The sequence below is a fragment of the Furipterus horrens genome, unplaced genomic scaffold (genome assembly GCF_987537825.1).
Source record: "Furipterus horrens unplaced genomic scaffold, mFurHor1.1.pri manual_scaffold_4, whole genome shotgun sequence".
NCBI classification, from domain to species: domain Eukaryota; kingdom Metazoa; phylum Chordata; class Mammalia; order Chiroptera; family Furipteridae; genus Furipterus; species Furipterus horrens.
This window is the reverse complement of record NW_028327174.1, coordinates 112,337,132-112,352,589: the sequence shown is the minus strand read 5'-3', so window position 1 is coordinate 112,352,589 and position 15,458 is coordinate 112,337,132. Positions and strand designations below refer to the sequence as shown.

Genomic DNA, 15,458 nt, shown 5'->3' with positions numbered 1-15,458 from the left:
TATATCCCATAGGTTTTGGGTTGTTGTGTGTTCGTTATCATTGGTTTTCAGAAACTTTTTGATTTCTTCCTTGATGTCATTGTTAACCCATTCATTATTTAATAGCATGTTATTCATTCTCCATGAGTTTGAATGTTTTTGAGTGTTTTCCTTGAGGTTGATTTCCAATTTTAAGGCATTGTGATCTGAGAAGATGCTTGATATAATTTCAGTTTTCTTGAATTTATTATGGCTTGTTTTGAGTCCTACCATGTGGTCTATCTTTGAAAATGTTCCATGTGCACTTGAGAAGAATGTATATTTTGCTTCTTTGGGTGAAAATTCTATATATATCGACTAAGTCCATTTGATCTAGAATGTTGTTCAGTGCCTCAATATCTTTGGTGTCTCTTTGCTTTGAAGATCTGTCCATTGTTGACAATGGCGTGTTAAAGTCCCCTACGATGAGTGTGTTGCTGTCTATATCTTTCTTCAAGTCTTTCAAAATTTTCCTTACATATTTGGGTGCTCCTAAGTTGGGTGCATATATATTTATAAGGGTTATATCTTCTTGATGGATTTTTCCCTTAAGTATTATGAAATGCCCTTCTTTATCTCTTTTTATGGACTTTGCTGTGAAATCTGTTTTGTCTGATATAAGTATTGCTACCCCGGCTTTTTTTTCATGTCCATTTGCTTGAAATATTTTTTCCATCCCTTTACTTTCAGTCTGTTTAGATCTTTTGTTCTAAGGTGTGTCTCTTGTAGACAGTATATATGTGGGTCATTCTTTCTAATCCATTCAGCTACCCTATGTCTTTTAATTCGAGCATTTAATCCATTTACATTTAAGGTTATTACTGATAAGTACTTATTAATTGTCATTTTTCCCCTTTGTACTCGTGTTCTTCTCTGTCTCTCTCTGTTTCTTTATCTTCTTAGAGCAGACCCTTTAGCATCTCTTGGAATGGTGGTTTGGTGGAGATGTATTCTTTTAACCTTCTTTTGTCTTGGAAGCTCCTTATTTCACCCTCCATTTTGAATGAGAGCTTTGCTGGGTATAGTATTCTTGGTTGTAGGCCTTTGTTTTTCATTGCTTGGAATATTTTTTGCCATTTCCTTCTGGCTTGTAGTTTTTATGCTGAGAAATCTGATGATAGCCTTATTGGAGCTCCCTTGTATGTTATTAGTTGTTTCTCTCTTGCTGCTTTTAGGATTCTCTCTTTGTCTTGGAATGTTGCCATTTTAATAATGATGTGTCTTGAGGTGGGCCTGTTGGGGTTCATCTTCATTGGGACCCTCTGTGCCTCCTGGATTTGCGTGACTCTTTCTCTCCTCATGTGAGGGAAGTTTTCTGTGATTAGTTTTTCAAAGAGGTTTTCTATCCCTTGCTCTTCTTCTTCTCCTTCTGGAATTCCTATGATACGGATATTATTACGTTTCATGTTGTCCTGCAGCTGTCCTGGAACCTCTTCAGTCTTGTTCAGTCTTTTTTCATTTTGTTGCAGTGTCTGGGAGTTTTTGTGTACGTTGTCCTCCAGCTCGCTGATCCAATCTTCTGCTTCCTCTAGCCTGCTTTTAATTCCTTCTACTGTGTTCTTCAATTCAGAGATTGTATTCTTCATTTCCTCCTCGCTCTTATTGATAGCTTCTATGTCCTTTTTCATGCTCGTGTAATTCTCTGTGAGTTCCTTGTAGTTTCCCTGGAGTTCTTTGTAGTTTCTGCTCAGCTCACTCAGCTTCTCCATAATCCATGTTTTAAATTCCGTATCTGATATTTTGCTTCCCTCTATTTCATTTAGCACTCTCTCTGGGGATTCTACCTTTCCTTTTGATGGGGGTTTGTTTCTCTGTCTCCCCATTTTTGTGATTCCTATTTTTTGTTGGTGCTTCTTAGAATAATCTGCTCTTCCTGCATCTGCCTCTGGTAGCGTCAAGTCATGCACCAGACTGGCCCTAGGCAGCCTATTGGAGACTTCCAGTGATCTACTGCCTTTGTCTCTCTTCTTTATTTGTTAATATACACAATCTGTGATTGGCCGTCAGGCTTAAGGCCATGGGTGTGGCAGCTTAATTCCTGTAGGCAGGGCTTTTATTTCCCTTAGTATGACGCCGCTTGGAGGGGAATGGTCTGTCTGCTCTACTGGGGCTGAGTCAGCACTGGTTGTTCCTGGGAGGAGGTCAGTGTAGCTTCCACTTACTCCTCCGCCCACCTGGATCTCCGTCTGTGTTGTCGTTGATGATATTTCTTTAATCTGTCTAGTTGTATTTCAGCTACTTTTTGGTGGATCTTTTTCTCTGGTTAGTTGATTGAGAGTCACTCTGCCCACCTTGTCTTGAGAAAAAATATGGAACACTTCAAGAATTTGCATGTCATCCTTGAGCAGCGGCCATGCTAATCTTCTCTGTATCGTTCCAATTTTAGTATATGTGCTGCCGAAGTGAGCACCCAAATTTTGTAGTAGTTAATATAATTCCCTCCCAAGATTTTTATAAACCTTTAATTTTTACAGCCTTTCTGTAATATACAAAGTCCCTTTTGGTTTTTTGTTGTTGTTGTTGTTGTTTTTATTTTATTTTTTTAAATGTTTTTTATTGATTATATTGTTACAACAGTTCCAATTTTCTCCCCCATGCTCACCTCCACCCAGCACCCCGCTCCCCCAGCAATGCCCCTAAGTCCATACACCTGGTTCGTAAAAATTAACTATCCCCCCTCTCTCAAATATTAGGACCCTTTGTAATCTTGTAAAGGACAATGGGCGAAGGTCTCAAGCTCCTCTAGCTGCTTCAAGCTGGACATGGTCGTCGTCCTACCTAACCTTGGGTCCAGAAAACCCTAATAATAGTGGGGGTGTGGAGGGGAGGGTGGCCTTCCCACATGGGGAAGGATCGTGCAGACTCCAGGTCAGTTGGCTGTCTCCGGTCAACGGCGTGCTTGGTTTAACAGGCTGGCATCCTTGTTGTGTTCTCGGGGCAACAGATTTGGCGAAAAGGGTTAAAAGACATCATTCAATCCAAAACTAGTAGATGACAAAAGGCAGGGATTAATTTTTCAATGTTCCATATTAGGAAAAAAAAGGGGCGGGGCTTCTTTGTAAGAAGATGTGCTAGGCACATCTCACCTGTCCAAAACTCTTTTGCCCATTATACTTAGTTTGGGCCGAGGGAAATAGTTTAGGTTTTCCCCCTCTCAGACCTCTGGGCCTTTTCTGTCCAAGCCATTAGGATAGAAAAGAGAAACCAGTTTTAAAGTGAAGCCCACAGACCACCCCATTCTTCCCCAACCCAGCCATTTAGTTCAACCAAACCGTTGATTCTCAGGAGGCAGCGCTGCAGAGAGGATTAAGTGAGGATTATGCATACAGATAATCACTCAGGTAATGCGATCATAGGCTTATGTCCTTTGAAAACAAAAAACACGTCTTAATTTATGTAACATAACCCACAAACAAGTCTCTAAATCTGTAAGACTGTCTTATTGGGAAGAAATCAAGTTGCAAGGCACTTGAAATTCTATTTGCCTGCAACTTGAATATCTTTGATGGTATCACAGACATGGTTTAATTTTCAAGTGAAACCATATTTTAAATGAGAAGAAACTTTTAAGATGGTTAGTTGCCCTGTTTTATAGTCTACTACTGATCATTGTGATTTTCCTTGAATAATAATTTTTCTCCCTAAGGTTACCCTCCTTGTCTTTAAAGGGACTACATTAAGTCCATTTTTAATTTATCCTGTTCGTTTGCATAAACATAACAAGAGCAGCAAATGATCACTTATGATCTTTAGTTCTGCTTTGCTGGAACTTACCCAAGGAATATTTGGGGTGACCTTCAGTCTGTTCTTCAGGGCACAGAAGCTGAGCCACATATCTGGCATTCATCCTTGCCTGTACACACCTGTTTTTTCCAAGTCTTTCTGGTTTTTCATTGTGCCTTACGGTCCCTTCTAGCCATCTTTCAGGAAAACAACCTTCGTTCCTTCCTTGGAAAGATTGCTGTGGACCGCGCAACCAACCATGGTACCAGGCCTTTTATCTCATGGGCTTTTATTACCTTTGAAAGTCATTCCCAGTTCCTCAGGGCTTTTTGGTAATAATCTGAGCCCAAGTATGTTTCCTTTAGGCTTGACATTCCAGTCAAAGACTTGGTCAAAAAAAAAAAAAAAAAAAAAGGAACCTCTGTTCACAACTGGTCTTATTAGTTCTATGCAAAGAAACTTATGTCATTACTTACTTGTTTAGAATGCCAAACTCTGGAGGGATGAAATATGGAGAAAAATATACAACGTGAAGGAAAATCTTTGTCCTAATATTCACTGAACTGGCATTTCCATTCATATTTTCATTTTTCCCCCACTAAAAAAAATTTTTTGTTTGTTTTTCCATTACAGTTGTCTCACTTTTTTAGCCCTCTTGTTTCCCTGCACCCTGTCCCTCCCTTCCCCCACATTTAGTCCCCACTCAGTTGCCCCTGTCTGTGGGTCATTCATATATATATATTTTTTTTAACTTGACCCTTCCCCTTACACCTTTCTTTTCCTCCCCCTCCGCCCCCCTTGTTACTGTTAGTCTACTTCTTGTTTACATACCTCTGGTTCAATTTTGCTCATTTGTTTGTGTTGTTCATTAGTTTCCTGAAATAGGTGACAGCATAAGGTATTTTTCTTTTGTTGCCTGGCTTATTTCACTAAGCATAATTTTCTCTAGTTCCATCCATGTTGTTGCAAATGGTAGAAGTTCCTTCTTTCTTTCTGCTACATAGAATTCCATTGTGTAAATGTACCATAGTTTTTTGATCCACTCATCTACAGATGGGCATTTAGGTTGTTTCCAGCACTTGGCTATTGTAAATAATGCTGCTATGTACATTGGAGTGCATAGGTTCTTTTGAATTGGTGTTTCAGGACTTTTCGGATATAATCCTGGCAATGGAATTGCTGGTTCAAAAGGCAGTTCCATTTTTAGTTTTTTAAGGAAATTCCAAACTGTTTTCCACAGTGGCTGCACCAGTCTGCATTCCCACCAGCAATGCACCAGGGTTCCCGTTTCTCCGCATCCTCTCCAGCACAAGTTGTTTGTTGATTTGTTGATGATTGCCATTCTGACTGGTGTGAGGTGGTATCTCATTGTGGTTTTAATTTGCATCTCTCTGATGGCTAGTGATGTTGAGCATACTTTCATATGTCTATGGGCCCTCTGTATGTCTTCTTTGGAGAAGTGTTTGTTCAGGTCCTTTGCCCATTTTTTAATTGGGTTGTCTGTCTTCTTGGTGTTGAGTCGTATGAGTTCTTTATATATTTTGGAGATCAATCCCTTGTCTGAGATGTCATTGGTGAATATATTTTCCCATATGGTTGGTTTCCTTTGCATCTTGCTGATGTTTTCTTTAGCTGAGCAGAAACTTTTTAGTTTGATGTAGTCCCATTTGTTTATTCTTTCCTTTATTTCTCTTGCCTTAGGAGATATATCAGTGAAAATGCTGCTACGTGGGATATCTGAAATTTTCTTGCCTATTTTTTCCTCTAGGACTTTTATGGTATCACGGCTTACATTTAAGTCTTTGATCCATTTTGAGTTTATTCTGGTGTATGGTGTGAGCTGGTGATCTAGTTTCATTTTTTTGCATGTTTTTGAGTTTTTTCCTTGAGGTTGATTTCCAATTTTAAGGCATTGTGATCTGAGAAGATGCTTGATATAATTTCAATTTTCTTGTATTTATTGAGGCTTGTTATGTGTCCTACCATGTGGTCTATCTTTGAAAATGTTCCATGTGCACTTGAGAAATATGTATATTTTGCTTCTTTGGGGTGTAAACTTCTATATATATCGACTAAGTCCATTTGATCTAAAGTGTTGTTCAGTGCCTCAATATCTTTGGTGTTTCTTTGCTTTTAAGATCTGTCCATTGTTGACAATGGGGTGTTAAAGTCCCCTACAATGAGTGTGTTGCTGTCTATATCTTTCTTGGAGTCTTTCAAAATTTTCCTTACATATTTGGGTGCTCCTAAGTTGGGTGCATATATATTTATAAGGATTATATCTTCTTGATGGATTTTTCCCTTAAGTATTATGAAATGCCCTTCTTTGTCTCTTTTTATGGACTTTGCTGTGAAATCTGTTTTGTCTGATATAAGTATTGCTACCCCGGCTTTTTTTTCATGTCCATTTGCTTGAAATACATTTTTCCATCCCTTTACTTTCAGTCTGTGTAGATCTTTTGTTCTAAGGTGGGTCTCTTGTAGATAGCATATATGTGGGTCATTCTTTCTAATCCATTCAGCTACCCTATGTCTTTTAATTGGAGTGTTTAATCCATTTACGTTTAAGGTTATTATTGATAAGTACTTATTAATTGTCATTTTTCCCCTTTGTACTCGTGTTCTTCTCTGTCTCTGTTTCTTTATCTTCTTAGAGCAGACCCTTTAGCATCTCTTGCATTGCTGGTTTGGTGGAGATGTATTCTTTTAGTCTTCCTTTGTCTGAGAAACCCCTTATTTCGCCTTCCATTTTGATCCTTTGTCTGAGAAACCCCTTATTTCGCCTTCCATTTTGAATGAGAGCCTTGCTGGGTATAGTATTCTTGGTTGTAGGCCTTTGTTTTTCATTGCTTGGAATATTTTTTGCCATTCCCTTCTGGCTTGTAGTGTTTCTGCTGAGAAATCTGAGGATAGTCTTATTGGAGCTCCCTTGTATGTTATTAGTTGTTTCTCTCTTGCTGCTTTTAGGATTCTCTCTTTGTCTTTGAATGTTGCCATTTTAATTATGATGTGTCTTGAGGTGGGCCTGTTGGGGTTCATCTTCATTGGGACCCTCTGTGCCTCCTGGATTTGCGTGACTCTTTCTCTTCTCATGTGAGGGATGTTTTCTGTCATTAGTTTTTCCAAGAGGTTTTCTATCCCTTGCTCTTCTTCTTCTCCTTCTGGAATTCCAATGATACGGATATTGTTACGTTTCATGTTGTCCTGCAGCTGTCTTAGAACCTCTTCAGTCTTGTTCAGTCTTTTTTCATTTTGTTGCATTGTCTGGGAGTTTTTGTGTACGTTGTCCTCCAGCTCGCTGATCCGATCTTCTGCTTCCTCTAGCCTGCTTTTAATTCCTTCTACTGTGTTCTTCAATTCAGAGATCGTATTCTTCATTTCCTCCTGGCTCTTATTGATAGCTTCCATGTCCTTTTTGATGCTGGTATAATTCTCAGTAAGTTCCTTATAGTTCTTCTGGAGTTCACTGTAGTTTTTCTGGAGTTCTTTGTAGTTTCCGCTGATCTCATTTAGCTTCTCCATAATCCATGTTTTAAATTCCATATCTGATATTTTGCTCCCTTCTATTTCATTTAGCACTCTTTCTGGGGATTCTACCTTTCCTTTTGATGGGGGGTTGTTTCTCTGTCTCCCCATTTTTGTGATTCCTTTTGTTGGTGCTTCTTAGAATGATCAGTTCTTCCTGGATCTGCCTCTGGTAGCGTCAGATCATGTACCAGACTGGCCCTAGGCAGCCTGTTGGAGATTTCCAGGGATCTACTGCCTTTGTCTCTCTTCTTTAGTTGTTAATCTACTCAATCTGTGATCAGCCATCAGGCTTAAGGACCGTGGGTGTGGCAACTTAATTCCTGTAGGCAGAGCTTTTATTTCCCCTTAGTATGACACCACTTGGAGTGGGATGGTCTGCTGTACTGGGGCTGAGTCAGCACTGGCTGGTCCTGGGAGGTGGTTAGTGTAGCTTCCACTTACTCCTCCGCCCTCCTGGATCTCCGTCTGTGTTGTCCTTGATTATATTTCTTTAATCTGTCTGTTTGTATTTCAGCTACTTTTTGGTGGATCTTTTTCTCTGGTTAGTTGATTGAGAGTCACTCTGCCCACCTTGTCTTGAGATCTTTTCTGAAGATGCTGCTAAAACATAATTACACAACCCAGGCAAGAAACCCACACCCTCCAATGTGTCCCCCAAATACAATCCCACTATAGGCTGAAAATGAGCCCGTGTTAATATACTTGTGGAGATACTGGAACTCTTATTTAGTAGGAGAAACAGAAAGGAGTTGTTTTAAATGAAGGAAGGGTAATTTTTGAGCTGGAAGTTGATAGAGTATTAATATTAGCAATTGGGATCAAGGTTATGTAAGAGAGCAATTAACACTTACACTGTATGTTTGAAAAAGAGGGGAGGGTTACAGTGTGGAGTGAGAAAGTGGAAGTGTATAGTATTAGGATTATATAATCGGTATATACTATATGATTAGTGTGGGAGGTAGGGTAGACACAACAGACATCTAGGTAGACAGACAACCAGAAATTGAAAGAGAGGGCTGGGGAGGTTAGAAGGTAGGAAATAGATTGAGAGAGAATTTTTTAAGGATAAAAATACAGAGTAGAAAATAGCAAGACAGGAAGGGAGAGAGGAAGGAGAGAGAGAAAGTAGAGAAGAGAAGGGTAGGAGAGAGAACGAAAGAAGAAGGGGAGGTAGAAGAGAGGGGACTGGATTAAAATTTTTTTAAATTATATATTATAAAAAAGATTAGGAGATTAAAACATGATATAAAGTTGCAAGATAGAGAGAAAAGGTGAATATATAGAGAGAGGAATAGGAGATAGGAAAGCAGGAGGATTTGAGAGGAAAAGAGCTCAGAGGAGGGAAGGAAATCAGGAGGAAGAGGAGATATTAGGGAGGGGAGGATTGAAATTGAAGAGTTGACAAAAGATAGGATGAAGGAGAGAAATACAAGAAGTAGGGAAAGAAGTGGGGGGATGGGGTAGAAAAAGAGAAGGGGTAAGAATGGGAGAGTAAAGGGAGAGGGGGATAGATTAGAATTATAATTTGAATATTAAGAGATTAGAATATAAAGTGTAATAGGGAGAGAGAGAGAATATGTATAGGGAGAGAAGGAAAATAAGGACAAGAGATGAAAGAAAAACGAATGTAGACTGAAGGGGAGCAAAATAAAGAAATTTAATAAAGTTGAAGGTGCGTAGCGCAGAGAAAGGAGAGGGTGAGAAAGGGAGAGAACTTGAAATTATAAAATTAACTGAGAATAGGATGCAGGGGAGAATGCTAAGGGGAGAGAAGGGAGGGAAGGGGAGGGGAGAAAAGGAGTGAGAATAAGAAGGGACTGACGATAGGGGTAGTTAGAGAGAGAGTGAGAGATAAAAGAATGAGGATTTTAACTCAATTCAACTTTTATGCACAGTCTCTGGGTATTTTTGGTTTGTTTGTTTTTTGGTTTTTCCTTGCTTCCTTCCTGAGTCTGCTCCTATTCAAAATTCCATGAGTTTCAAATCTTTTCTGGTTGGTTGGCTGGCTGTGGGAGGGTTCTGCTTGATTCTTGGGTTGCTAGTCTTTTTTTCGTGGACCTACCACCGCTCTGCTGTGAGCTGCCTTTAGTTGTCCCCTCCTGAGGCAGCCTCAGCCCTCCTCAGGCTTGTCCAGCTACTCCTTCCCTCTGTTGGTCCAGCCTGTGCCTGCCAGCAATCCCCACCCTGCCTCCAGTCATGTCTCTATTCCCAGGCTACAGCTTCTGCTCTCTTCCCTGTCTATATGCCTGCGCACCCTATCTCTCTCCCTGTCTCAAGATCGTCCTTTTGTTCTCCAGGACTCTGGCACAGTCGGTCAAAGTGCCGGGCCCAGTGGCCCTTTCCTGCCCAGGGCCTCTCCCCTAGTCTGGAGCTCTGCAGCGGCTTTCCTGCATGTGCTCTTCTCCTTGCCCCAAAACTTTCTCTATTCCGAGCTACAGCTTCCACTGGCTTCTCTGTCTATTGGCCTGCGCACTCTATCTTTCTTCCCGCCACAGCACCGTCCCTTTGTTCTGTAGGATTCTAGTGTGGTTGGTCAGCGCAGCACTCTCCTACCCCGGGGCTGCCAGTCTGGAGCTCCGCAGCAGCCCTTCCCTTCGGCCCCTTCTCCCTGCCCTAAAACCGTCTCCCCTCCAGAACCTCCGCCTCCGCTCTCTTCCCTACTTACACACCCTGCATGTCCTATTTCTCTCTTAGCCCCAAACCCGCCTTTTGTTCTGTGGGATTCTAGCGCGACTAAAGAGCAAACACTGATTTCAAGAACACAATTCTCCCCCAGTCCGGAGTTCTGCAGCAGCTTTTCTGTGCTGCCGTTCTCCTTGCCCCAAAACTGCTCCTTTGTTCTGTAGGGCCCTAGCGCAAGTGCTGGGCGCTCCCGGGATGCCAAGCTTTCCGTTGGAGGTTGCAGCTGAGGATGTTTCTCTCTAGACTCAGATCACACAGTTTCTCCCAGTCCTGGTTGTTCACTGTTCTCTCCCTCCTCTGGCTTTTTCGGCCAAATCCTCTCCCTAACTCCCTACAAGAATTCACTCCCGGCTAGTGAGCTCTCCGGCTTGATACTGCAAACGCAGGGAGTCTCAGAATGACTCAGCCTGCAGTTTGTGATAAACCCCTCCACCCCCCTCCACGCTGCTCCCACGATCTCCTCCCCGTTCACGTTATCAGATATTCACACTCACTCAGTCATTCCTCCCTGCCTTTGTTCCTCCTGGATTGTCTCCTTAACAGGAGCGAGCTGAGAACACTGTCCCTACTGCGCAGCCATCTTCTCTCTTTGCATGTCGTTGTTGTTGTTGTTTTTAGTTTATTCAGAAATAAAAGTTTCTCTTCCTCATTGGCAGATGCACACACAGTGCTCAGAAGTGAGCTGCTCTAGTTTCTTATAACCTTGACAACTGCAATGAGGCTGGAGCAGAAGAGGAGAGATCAGGCTTGGGTGACTTTCAGTCACTTCAGTTTTTAAAATATCAGTTTTTTTTTCCTTTTGCACATTGAGGGAGGTGGGTATTGCTTCTGGGGGCAGTAAAACGAAGGAAAGACTTAGGGTGGAGAAAGTAATAGGAGAGAGCCTAGGCGGGCTGCTTTGACTCCTTAGAAAAGTTGTGGATAGGAAAGGAGTAGGCTAAGGGAGGACTGCCTTCATTCACCTGAAAGTTAGAAAAGGGGGGATCCTGGAAACAGGTATTGGATACTGGGGATTGAGTAGGATCTTTAAGTCTAATAATAACTAGGTCATGGTGGGTAGTGATGGTGGGAATTTCAGTGTCCCATACTTCTGGGTTAATAGGCTGAGAGGAATAATGGAAGGAAGTGAATGGGGAGTGATGAGTGGTTGAGACAGAGTAAGGAGAAAAATGCCAGCTCTGAGGAAAGGAAACGTGTCTGGGCTTTAAGCTTGACTAAAATATCCTGTCCAAGTATTGGCAAGGGAGAACTAGAAATTAGTGGGCAAAAACATGTTTTTCTAAGGAGCATGGAAGGAGGGGAGTGGTGAATGGTTGTGAGACTATGCCATCAATTCTAACTATTGAAAATGAGGAACTGATCATTGGTCCAGAGCATTCAGAGGGAGTAGAATAAGTGGCCCCCATACTGATGAGGAAAGAAATTGGCTTACCTGTTACTGATAGAATCACCCAAGGTTCCGTCCTGTTGATTATGGTGGGGCCATGTGTGGTTCCCAGGCACCATCACTCTTCTGACACTAACCCCAGGAGGTCTGGGAGTTCAAAACCAGGCATCCAAGTCAAGTGGGTAATCAATGTTCCCTTGACTTGAGAGGCCCGGGAGTGGTCGGACTTCCAGTGGCCCAAGGGGGTTTGGGGGTTTAGGCATTGTTTGGCCCAATGCCCAGGTTTCCCACACTTGAAAAAGGTCCCCAGAGGGTTTTTTTTCCCTTTTGCTTGGGTAAATCTCAGGTCTCTTTTAGTACTGAAGCAAGTAGATGGTAAGCCTGGTTACAGGACTTGGCCTTAGTTTCCTCCTTTTCTCTTTCCTGCTGGGCTTGTTTCTCATCCCTGTTATTGAAGACCTTAAAGGCCAAGTTAACTAATCCAGTTTGGTCCATCTGAGGTCCTGCCTCTAATATTTGGAGTTCATGGTGGATGTCTGAGGCTGCCTGAGTGGTAAAATGCCTGTGCAAGAGTACAGATCCTTACAGGAAATTAGGGTTCATGTTGGTAAAGCTTTGGAGGGCTTCTCACTATCCGGCTAAGAAGGCAGCAGAGTTTTCATCTGCTCTTTGTGAGATTTTTTTCAGTTTGTCATAGTTGACTGCCTTATGGGCAGCTGCCTGGAAACCAGCATTTAAGTAGATTATCAAACAATTGTGGGCTAGTTGGCCAGGCTTTCCCTCCTGATAATTCCAATCAGGCTTTTCATGGGGGGGGGCCTGATAGGACCATTATTAGGGTCTCATATACAGCCATGAGTATCAGCGTTGTAAGGGATAAAGAAGCCAGTGACTCTCAAACCAGTAGGAGATAATTAACAGATGAATCATTGAAAAGGGCAGAGGAAATGACATTTTGCAGCTCCTGACACATATCTCTAGGATCAAAAGGGGGAAGATTGTCATCACCAAACACAGAGAAATGGAAAGATATAGCTAGATAACTTTGCAGATAAATTGGAGATAGACCTATAACTAGATTACCCTTAGCTAATCATACCTTTAGTTAAGTAGTTAATGGTGTTAGATTGCGAACCTGGATTAACCAGTAATGGAGAAAGAGGGGAAAATGAGAAGGGAGAGGCAGCTAATCACATTAGGGAGGGGGAACTAATCACATTAGTTTACCATTAATTTTCTTTGTCTACTTCACACACACAGATCTCTGGCTGGCTGTGTGCCCGACTCTGCAGACTCGTGAATAAACACCTCATTTTGCTGCTGAAGTCCTGTGTCCCAGTGTTTTTATTGTGAGTATTTCTCACAATTTGGGGGCTCATTCAGGATCCTCTGCCTGTGTGTGGGAAGGGGCTCTGAGCCGAGGTGGGGAGAAGCATCCTACCCTCTTTTGGGTGGCCCACTCAACCCAGGGTCCACCCGCCTCACAGTGTTTGGAAATGGACCTGAGACTTCTTGTTGGGATAGCAGTAGACCAATGCAGGAGGAAACAAAAGCAAACACCGCGGTAACCAGGTAACCTTGTGCTTGGGCCAAGGTAAGAGAATTGGACTTAAGTACTGCTTTGGTGGTTGGGCGTCCTCAGAGATTGAGTGTGTGTGTGGCTGAGATGTATCTCAAGATATGAAGCGAGTGCAGGGTCTTGATCTGCGGTTCCATTCTCCTGTGAGGGAAACAGCTAGAGACAGATGAAGCGAATATCAGGCTATGTGCAGGAAGTCTCCAGTATGGGGGGTTGAGCACACAGGGCATGGACAAGAAACCTCCAATAAGGTAGGTTGAGTTTATGGGCCGTGGGCAAAAAACCATAAATATGGGGGTTTGAGCTCATGGCATCTCCATATACAAGAAATCTCCAGTAAGGGGGATTGAGTATATGCGATCTGTATACAAGAAACTTCTAGTACAGAGGATTGAGTATACAGGGTGTGTTCAAGAAATCTCCAGTAAGGGGGGCTGAGGACACAACCAGGGTTCGTGTTCAAGAAACTTCCAGTAAGAGGGGGTTGAGGACACAACCAGATCCAGCCACAGCCACAGGAATTGACTGAGGATGGGAAATAAAAATTCTAAGCCTAGGGAAACTAAAGAAAATGGGGCAAAAAACACCCCATAGACATTCCGCCTAATAGTCCATTCAGGAAAATGTTAGAGCATTGTGGAGAAAATCCCTGGACCAAGAAAAATAAAAACAGAAAATGGTAAAATATTGCTGCCTCTTTTGGCCAGAGGAACCCAATAAGGGGCAACCTGTTTTCTGGCCCCAACTTGGGTCTGATGAAACTTGGGTTTGTCGAGCCCTGATCTTATATGTGAGTGATCAGGCATCAGCTTCTAAGGAAGAGAAGGAATATGCTCTCTGCTGATCACAATCTACTGGCATGTCTACAGGTCTCTTCCCTGTAAAAGAAAAAGAAGATAAAGCCTGGGATCCTCTGTCCTGTCTCCCACTGCCTTACGGCCCTGGCCAGCAGGTGGCCAACTGAGCATAGGCACTGCGGACAGACAGTACAGCTGAATCAGGCCAGGGACACCTAATAGGTCCCCAGCCAGTAGCTTTGTCCACAACACCCACAGCACTGGCGGGAACTTACTCTAGGTTAAGAAAAGAATTAGAACAATATAAGCAAGACCTGAAGAACTTTCCCATTCCCTCAGAGCAGCCAATGTTTTCCCATTGGGAGGTCCCCATGGGCCCAGGACAAAATGGATATGTCAGTGCTCCTGAACAAGCACTGAAGTTAGAAACTTCAAGCATGATATGGAGCACTTCGTAGAGGACCCCTTTGGATTGCAGAACAGTTAGATCAGTTCCTTGGACCCAGCATATACACATGGATGGAATTAATGTCTATACTAGACATCCTCTTCAGTTGGGAAGAGAGGGGAATGATCAGACAGGCTGCTATGAGGATATGGGAAATGGAACATTCTCCTGGTCAGGGAGTTGTTCTGGCTGATCAAAAGTTTCCCAGTATAGACCTTGAATGGGATAATAACAGGCTGGAGGATAGGGCTCAGATGAGAGACCTTAGGAGCCTCATCATCAGGGGAATCAAGCAGTCCATTCCATGAGCACAGAATGTCTCCAAGGCATTCAAAATACAGCAAGAAAGAGATGAAACTTCATCAGCATTTCTACAGAAGCTCAGGGACCAGATGAGAAAGTATTCTGGTCTAAACCCAGAGAATGCTGTAGGGCAGGGACTCTTAAAAGTCACCGCTGTAACAGAAGTTGGTCAGATACTTGTAAGAAATTGCAGGAGGAAGATGAATGGGCCTGATAGAACAACTGAAAAACTCCCCAGGAAATCTCAGAAAGTGTATGTTAGAAGAGAGGAGGAGAAGCAGAATTTTATTTAAAGCTGTAAGATATCTCTGCAAATCTAGGAACTTTTAGCTGCCAGACACTGAGTTTGAGTATAGTCCTTCACAGTGTGGAAAGGAACAAGGATTGGAAGCATGTTATGGTTAAATCTAAGGAAGTAAATGGTATAGAAAGTTTGTGGATGTTGAAGAAGGTCTGTGGAAAGTCATAATAATAAAAAGAAAACAGTTATGGAAGTTTTAAAACTGGGAAAAGGAAACCTCGGCTGCTTGTGTTCTGATTTTATAAAAGTGTATTTTGGTCTGTTCTGTTGTGGAATTTTCTGTATCTGTTTTTGACCAATGAGACCTAGAAAAGGTCATTTGTAAACTGGTCGAGAAGAATGCCTTTTGCCATCTGGGGACCAGGAAGGTTCATTGAGGACTGATGAGAGTTCCAGCCTAGGCAAGTGAGCATGTCTCTCTAGAAGGCCAGTGGACATACTGGAGAAAGAGGGCTTAGCTGTCTGGGTTTTGAATTATTTCTCTCTCTATGCTCTGAAAGGAAAAATCAAGGTTTCCCAGGGAAAGTTAAAACTTCACATGAAAGAAAGGGAATCAGGGAAGGTGTTAGGCATGAAAATGAAAAAGACTTGTCAAAAATTTATAGAAGTTTTGAAAAGAAATGGTATGGTTTTAGTAATGGAAGGTATAATGCATGAAAATGCAGTTTTGAAGGACAATGATTTTTCTTCAT

General features: G+C 42.2%; 1 long non-coding RNA gene and 1 other non-coding gene across 4 annotated transcripts in view; one reads left to right on the top strand and one right to left on the bottom strand.

Moving 5' to 3' along the window:
* LOC150012680 (uncharacterized) overlaps nucleotides 1-15,458 on the top strand; it is a 124,315-nt gene that overhangs the window by 39,732 nt on the left and 69,125 nt on the right. For all 3 annotated transcript variants that reach the window (XR_016510771.1, XR_016510769.1, XR_016510770.1), the window contains exon 2: nucleotides 12,599-12,687. This is a non-coding gene — a long non-coding RNA (uncharacterized LOC150012680). The remainder of the gene's footprint in view (nucleotides 1-12,598; nucleotides 12,688-15,458) is intronic.
* Nucleotides 2,322-2,428, bottom strand: LOC150012681 (U6 spliceosomal RNA). Its single transcript, XR_016510862.1, has one exon. It is a non-coding gene; the product is annotated as a U6 spliceosomal RNA (small nuclear RNA).